Below are 7,687 nucleotides of genomic sequence, written 5' to 3'. Positions count from 1 at the left end.
AATTAAGCACTAAAATGGTTGACATGTTATTTTTTTAGAAAAAAATACAAGCATCTATTAAGCAGATAACAGAAAAATATCATCATAATATCTTAAAAAACTACATTTTTTCTGTACCTCTCTTGAATGCCAAAATAATTACTTTGATTTTTGTAAACCAATATATGCTTATTTCCTCATATTTGATTAGTTTTCATAATTAAAATTGTGTTACTTGTAAAATAATAATTGTATGTTTATTTTCAGACAGAATATAAAATGAAATAAGTGTTGTAAAACTTATAATAATTTCGCTTCAAACTAAAGACAATATTTATTCTTAGAACAACGACGACATTTGAAGCGCAGTTTATTGGTGATGCCGTGTTCGTTGTTTTATTCTTGGAACAACGACGACATTTGAAGCGCAGTTTCTTGGATATGCCGCGTTTGTTGTTGTTTAAATATTTCATCATGCTATTCTGTGACAGCAAACATATTCAGTTTAGCACGTTTTTTGGTTGTGAGAGGTTAATATAATTGTTTGTGTGATTTACGTTAATATTAATTTTAATGTATTTTAAATGGTTGTTATAATTTTACGAGAATATTTTATTTAATAAGTTTATCTTTTTTCAGAGATTTTCGTAGTAAAATTTAGAACAACCTTAGATTGTCAATATATCTGTGATAATGAGCATTCGTTTAGTGCCGGGAACATAGTTTTAATTGTTCAAGCTCAATAAATCAGTAAAAAACTAATCTATATGCGTATCTAAAGTATTACGTTAATAATGATAAAATGTTTCATTTTCTCTCTTAATCGGGTCAATCGTTAGGACCCCATAGAAGTCATTTTACAGTTCTAAATTTTAATGAGTATTATAAAAGCATTTTATACTTTTTTTATATCAAAAAGTGTGTTGTAGAACAATTTTGTATCAAATAAAATCGCGCGAAACCAAAGGGCGAATATAGTGATAATATATCGCTTCTAACATTGATTTTCCCGCGGAAATATTAATTTAATGTTACAAAACAACTGCACATTATTATTCTGTGTTCTCAAATGAAATTCCCGCGGATTTTAAGTATAATACTCTGTAATTTTCGTCTAATTTTCCCGCGGATTTCAATCCAATCTGCCGCGATCTTTTATTAGTGTTTTTTTTTAATAACAAATAAATCCCGCGAAATTAAGTGATGATATTGCATCTGTCGGTGAATCTTCTGCGGAAATACTGAGTTATTAGCACTAAACAATAACACACTATTCTACTGTGTTAATACGAAATTTCCCGCGGATTTTAAGTAATAGAACACAACAATTTTCTCAAACTAAATCGCGCGAGATTAAAGGGTGAATATAGTGATAATATATCGAATCTATTGTTGACATTCCCGCGGAAATACCAAGTTATTATTATAGTACAATTATACACTATCCTACTGTGTGTTAAAGATTCCGGCGGATTTTTAGTAAAATAACACAATAATTTTCATCTAATTTTCCGCGCATTTTAATCGAATTTGCCGCGATTCTCGGCAGTTTATTCAATTGAAATAATACAGAAATTATTGTTAATAAAAGTGATCTTTCTGCAGAATAATCTGTTGTCAACTTTCTGTAATATAATTAGATTTAAATCCCGTGGAAAGTTAAATAAAGTCACTATTTAAGTTATTAATAACACCCTAGTAACCTCTGTCTCAGCACTTAACCTTTCTTTTTTGTGTGTGCTGATATAAGCACTTTTGTCAGATCTAATTATTATTGACAAATTACTCTGTGAATTAATTAGATGCAAAATCCTGCAGAAATAAAAGTGATAATTCATGTAAACTTGAGTAATACTCCACAGAATGTCTATTATCTCCTTTAAACTTAATAGTGATACTGAACCTGTAATTCATAGTTTATGGGTATTTTAACCCATAACATTTGTCTTTTTCATAAATACTGTTAAAAAGATACAGTTTACTGGATAATTCTGAGCAGGGCTCTCCTCTAGAGCTAGCCGATTAATTACAAGGTATCAAAGACATGCAACGTCATGTTATATTAATTTTTTTTTTTCCTAAATGACCTTGCTGCCAGTTATAATATAAAGTTCCTCATATTCCTTTTTATATAAATACTATCAAGAATAAGGATATAATCTTAGAGTATATTTTCTAAGCAGGGCTCTCCTCTAGAGCTAGCTAAATAATTATAGAAATGAATTTACCACCAGGCTCGAGAGAAAGCTCCACTGATAGGATTAGAGATCAAATCACCCCCAAAGATGTGTCATCCCCCTGTCGAGGAAGGTCAAGTTCTCTTAAGAGGGGTGTGCCTGTATCAAGAGGAAGATCAATAACTGTTATAGGAGCTCAAACACGCTCACAATCAGCTAAGTCTGGATTAACAGAATGCAGTGAGAAAGATAATCCCTTGCTGACTATCAGGAAATCCCAGCGGTCAGCCATTATAGATAAGAAGCGAGCATTGTCACCTACCATTGGGATTAGTACCAGTACGCCATTATGCAGTCCAAATCATTCTAGTGGAGAAGATAATAACACCCCAAAGGTCAATAATGATGATACCTCCACATTCATCTCTACTCCCTTTGCTGCTAGTGCAGGTACTGCACTGATATCAAACCCGGACTCACTTCCTCCAATCAATAATGACTGCTCTTTATCAGACATAAACACATTTCTGGATTCAGTCACAGTCCATATAAATCATTATGGTACAAATACATGCGTTGATCAGAATTGGAAATCCAAATTTCACTCAAAATATATATCGTTATCATCCAGCTTGAGTAAAGTAAGAATGATTGCACTTGAGCGTGAACTTGATCATGTCTTAGAAAGGTGTTCGGAGCTAGCAACTCTTCTTGATGAGCATAAGCTAAAGTGGAGCTTGAAGTGTACATCTGAATCCAACCTAAGCAGCTTCCATGGATTCCCTTCTCTGGTTGAAAATTCTTCTGACCAAATAGCTCCCCGTGGTATAAAACAAATTGGACAATCATCATCAACAACCATGGAAATTCTTAATCGTCTCACTGCTCTTGAGGCAGTCATACCGGCATTAAATTCACTGAAAGCTCACCAACCTCGTCTAGCTGAAAGAGTAGCAGTACTTGAAGCCAATGAAACGCTAGATATGAATGCAAGACTAATCTCCTTGGAAAATACTTTGAAGCAACTTCCATCGAGTGATGCACTTAATTCACTACTTACCAGTTCCAATGAACTGGTTCAAAAATGTGCAAATACTGATCTGGCTATAAAAAATATTACTGAGGTAAATGAAAAGTTGAATACCTCTCAAAGGGCTTTGCTCAGGGAGCTTAATACGTTCAAGACTAACACTGCTGTTGAATTGGAATATATACGTCAAAGCAATAGTAAAAACATTCCATTTCCAACAACCCAAGAGCAGACTGCATACATTGCGAATGAAGTGAGTTATGCCTCCAATCTTAAGGGTACTCCCCCAGTACTATCCAATCATAATTCACAGCGTGTTACATCTTGGGTTGAATCCCAGCGTAAGTCTTACCCACTTCAACAATTAACAGCTCCTAATGAAGTGAGCCATGCCCCTAATCTTAAGGGTACTCCATCAGTACCAATTGATCCTAATTCACAGCATGTTACATCCTGGAGTGAATCTCAGCGTAAGTCTAACCCATATCAACAATTAGCAGCACCTCATAATGCTCAACTTATTCCTGAAGTCAATACTGGTCTTCAACCTACTATAAACAAGAAGGCAATGTGTGATATACCTAATCCAATGAGCAATGATGATAATGCCTCAATCCAAAGTAACAATAGTGATAATGTCAGCAATGCTCTAAACCTACAGGGAAAACTTATAAAATCCAATATTGCTGGATTAAAGAGGTTAATATCTCCCGACCCTGCAAAAATGTCAAAATGTACACTCTCTGACATTTACAGGAATCAGTTGCCAGCTGTTGACTCACAGAGTAGGGAAATTCAAAGATCACTTCATTATTATATGAAAAACTCTAATCATGATATTATGCTTTGCGAGGAGGTAACTGTCACCATTGAAAGGGCAATTGACTGGTCAGCTCAAGTAAGAAACCTTTATCACAGTCTTGGTATTCACCAGCGTTCCCAAGCCAGCAAACTGTATGACAGCCTGCCAAAATTCTCCAAACATTCAGAAATAACTGTATTTGAATTCTTTAGGCGCTTTGCTGCTTATACTGAAGATTTTGACATTTCAGAGGAAAAGGCAGAACTGCTGTACAACAAATTCCTATCATCTAGCATTCAGGATGAGGTTTCGGAATTCAAAAATGATTATGAATCCATAAAAAGAGTCCTTATACACAGGTATGGTGATTTAAAAACATTGACTACAGATATCTTGCTTCCTGTCAGCAAACTAAGTAAACCTAATTCACACCATGATCCTAATACAAGCTTTGAGTATTACAGGACTCTTAATTCAGCCTTTCAAAGAATCAACAAACTTCTTGTTTCTGAAGACATCCCTTCAGATGAGGCAAAGGAATACATTTTCTCAATTGATTTCCTCCATTTATTACTATCATATGTTCCTTATGATGCCAAATCAAAATTTGTCGATAAAATGCAGATGATGGATGAAGATACTGTAAGAATTTGCGGTAAAACTGCATTTAAACTATTGATAAATGCTGTTTATCAATCATACCAGTCCCATGATACTGCAGCACGTACAGAGGCTCCACCAAACAGTGAGCTAAATAAAGTACGAGTTGAGAGGTCAAAGACAGTAAGGGCTCATGCTGTTTCATCTGAAAGAAATATTACTGATTCTGATGCAGATAATGATAGAGAACCCCTTGCAGGTTCTGTTAATTTTCAAAATAAAGCTTCTAGCAGTAAACCAGCTTCCCAATTAAAGTTTCCTTGTATACTTGATGGTCACAAGCACCAGCTAAATGAATGCAGGGAGTTTTTCTTCAGAAGCCCAAAGGAGAGGATTGAAGATCGCAGGAAATTTCCATATCGTCATTGCCTAGTATGCTTGCAGTCATCTGACAACTGCAGTTCTAAAGGGTGTAGTAATATGGATCAAGTTCCCTTTGAATTGATTTGTAAAGAGTGTAAAAAGGCCTCTAAATCAAATCCAAGAAGATCACCATATTCTGTGCTATTTTGTTTCAACCCCCAACATACTAAGCCCTCCAATGTTGAGATCCTTAAAGCTATTGAGAAGTACATTCCTGGGTTTGATGTTGACAATCTGAAAGCCCCAATAAATATGGCATCTCACTTTCAAGTTCTTACTGGGCTGAAACCTAAAAGCAAAGATCTATCTCGCTCCAAGAAACCTAACCTGCTAGACCCTACACCTGTATTTAATACTTCGACAGGTAAAGAGGAAAAACCTAGTCCTGAGGATATCATTAATGAAGTAAAGCATGATTCTATTGGAGTCATGCAGTTCCTTAATATTAATGGCAAATCTATTTTGTGCCTTTACGACCGAGGTGCTAACCAGCACCTAGTCGAGGGAAAGCTAGCAGAAGAAATAGGGATGAAAGTCACAGGAACAGAACCAAGTGCTATAGGCGTTGTTTCTGGTGGAAAAATATGGACAGAGTATGGAACCTATCAAATGATACTTGGCCCCACTCCATCTGGTAAATATCATGAACTAGAAGCTCAGGGAATGCAAACCATAACTAGTAAGATTCCCTGGTATGATCTAACAGCAGTTAATGAAGAAGCTCGTCAACATTCTAATCTCCCTCTCAACACTCCACTACCACAGTACATTGGTAAGGATAGAATTGGATTGTTAATTGGGTTAAAATCACCTGAGCTTGAACCAGAATGTGTCCTCAGTCTTCCGTCAGGGATAGGTCTGTACAAAGCCCCATTTAAAGACATTTTTGGTTCATATTACTGCTATGGTGGCCCCCACTCCTCCTTCTCTGAGGCAAATCATAAATTTCATGGCAATGTAAACCACTTCAATATCTACTTCTCTGAAGTGGTTAACCAGTATCGTAATTCTTTATATCCATCATTAATGTATGCCCTTAAGCCAGATATAGTTGATTCTGAATGTGCACTATCAGAGTTCAAAACTCCATCACTGTCGTACAGCTACACGACTCTATCAGGGGAAACCATTTTTCCTACCCCAGTCGACAGTAAGAGTTTCAATGAATTGGGTCAAGAAGTCTTTGATGAATGTTTACCTGATTATGAATTGTGCTCTAGCCTTCATTGCCAGTGTTTCAGTGTTACGGCATTTAAGGCCAAGGTCCCATTAAGAAAACTCAGATCATTCTTGGATGAGCAAGATAAAGACGACACAGTCAACTTCAGGTGTGAAAAGTGTAAGCTTTGTAAATGCTCGGTCTCTAACCGTACTAAAATGATGTCGCTGAATGAAAGAATTGAGCAACAAATGATTGAGGAGAGTGTCTCTGTTAATCTTGATGAGAAAAGAGTTTATGTTGACCTGCCGTTTGTCAAGCCTGCAGATCAATTCCTATCTGATAAGCATGGGGGTAATGATAATTATAAACAAGCTGAAAAGGTATATAAGTCCCAATGCAAAGCATCTGATGATATCAAAGCAAGGGTCAAGGAAGCTCATAAAGACCTAGTTAGTAAAGGTTTTCTTAAGAAACTGGAGGATCTCCCCCAACAACATCAGGAGTTGATAAATAATGGTGCATTTAGGCATTATATGCCATGGAGATATGTCCTGAAGGATTCAGCCAGCACACCAGTGCAACTGGTGGTTGATCCTTCAATGTCAGGATTAAATGAATGTCTAGCCAAGGGTGAGAACAAGATGAAGAAAATCCAGGACATCCTTAACCGGGCAAGGACAAAGAAATTTATTTGGACAAGTGATATATCAAAGCTTTACAATAGGCTCCACTTAAAACCAAGCTCTTATAGATATCAACTTTTCTTATTTGGGGACTTGGACCCCAGTAAACCACCTGATGTGTATGTCATGCTAGTAGCATGGTATGGAGTATCAAGCAGTGCCAATCAGGCTACATATGCTTTAGAAAAACTTGCAACACTCCTCAAAGACCAGTATCCTTTGGCTTACATTGTCATCATCCTTGACACATATGTGGATGACATGATTGGTGGAGACCATACAAAAGAAAAATGCCTGGAACAAATTGAACAAGTCCTTAAAGTCTTAGAAGCAGGTGGCTTTTCTGCAAAATTTGTGATCTTATCTGGTCACCCAGAGCTTGAGGACTCCTTAAAAGTCCTAGGTTACAAATGGAACGTGTCTCAGGACACATTCTCTCCTGGTTTCACAGAGCTAAACTTCAACATTAAGAAGAGGGGAATTAAATCTCCAAACCCATTTCCAGTCCAAAATCCAGCTGATGTATCTCTACTTCTTGAATCAACTGAAATTACTAGAAGAATGGTTATTTCAAGAGTTTGTGAGTTTTGGGACACCAGTGGATGGTGGGAGCCATACAAGCTTCAATTAAAGCTTGACTGTCAGGCTCTCTCAGGCCTGGATTGGGACAAACCGCTATCCCAAGATTTACAAAAGTATTGGAGAGATAGGTTTGCAGAGTTTCTAGAAATTCCCAGTCTTAGTATTCCCCGATATCTCTTTCCAGCAAACACTGCTCCTAAGTCTATAAGACTCCTATGTATAAGTGATGCAGCTGAATTTGCTGGCGGT

Source organism: Acartia tonsa, chromosome 10 (genome assembly GCF_053477335.1).
Source record: "Acartia tonsa isolate MP-2025a chromosome 10, ASM5347733v1, whole genome shotgun sequence".
NCBI classification, from domain to species: Eukaryota; Metazoa; Arthropoda; class Copepoda; order Calanoida; family Acartiidae; genus Acartia; species Acartia tonsa.
The sequence above is the reverse complement of the archived record's forward strand: the minus strand, read 5'-3'. Positions refer to the sequence as shown.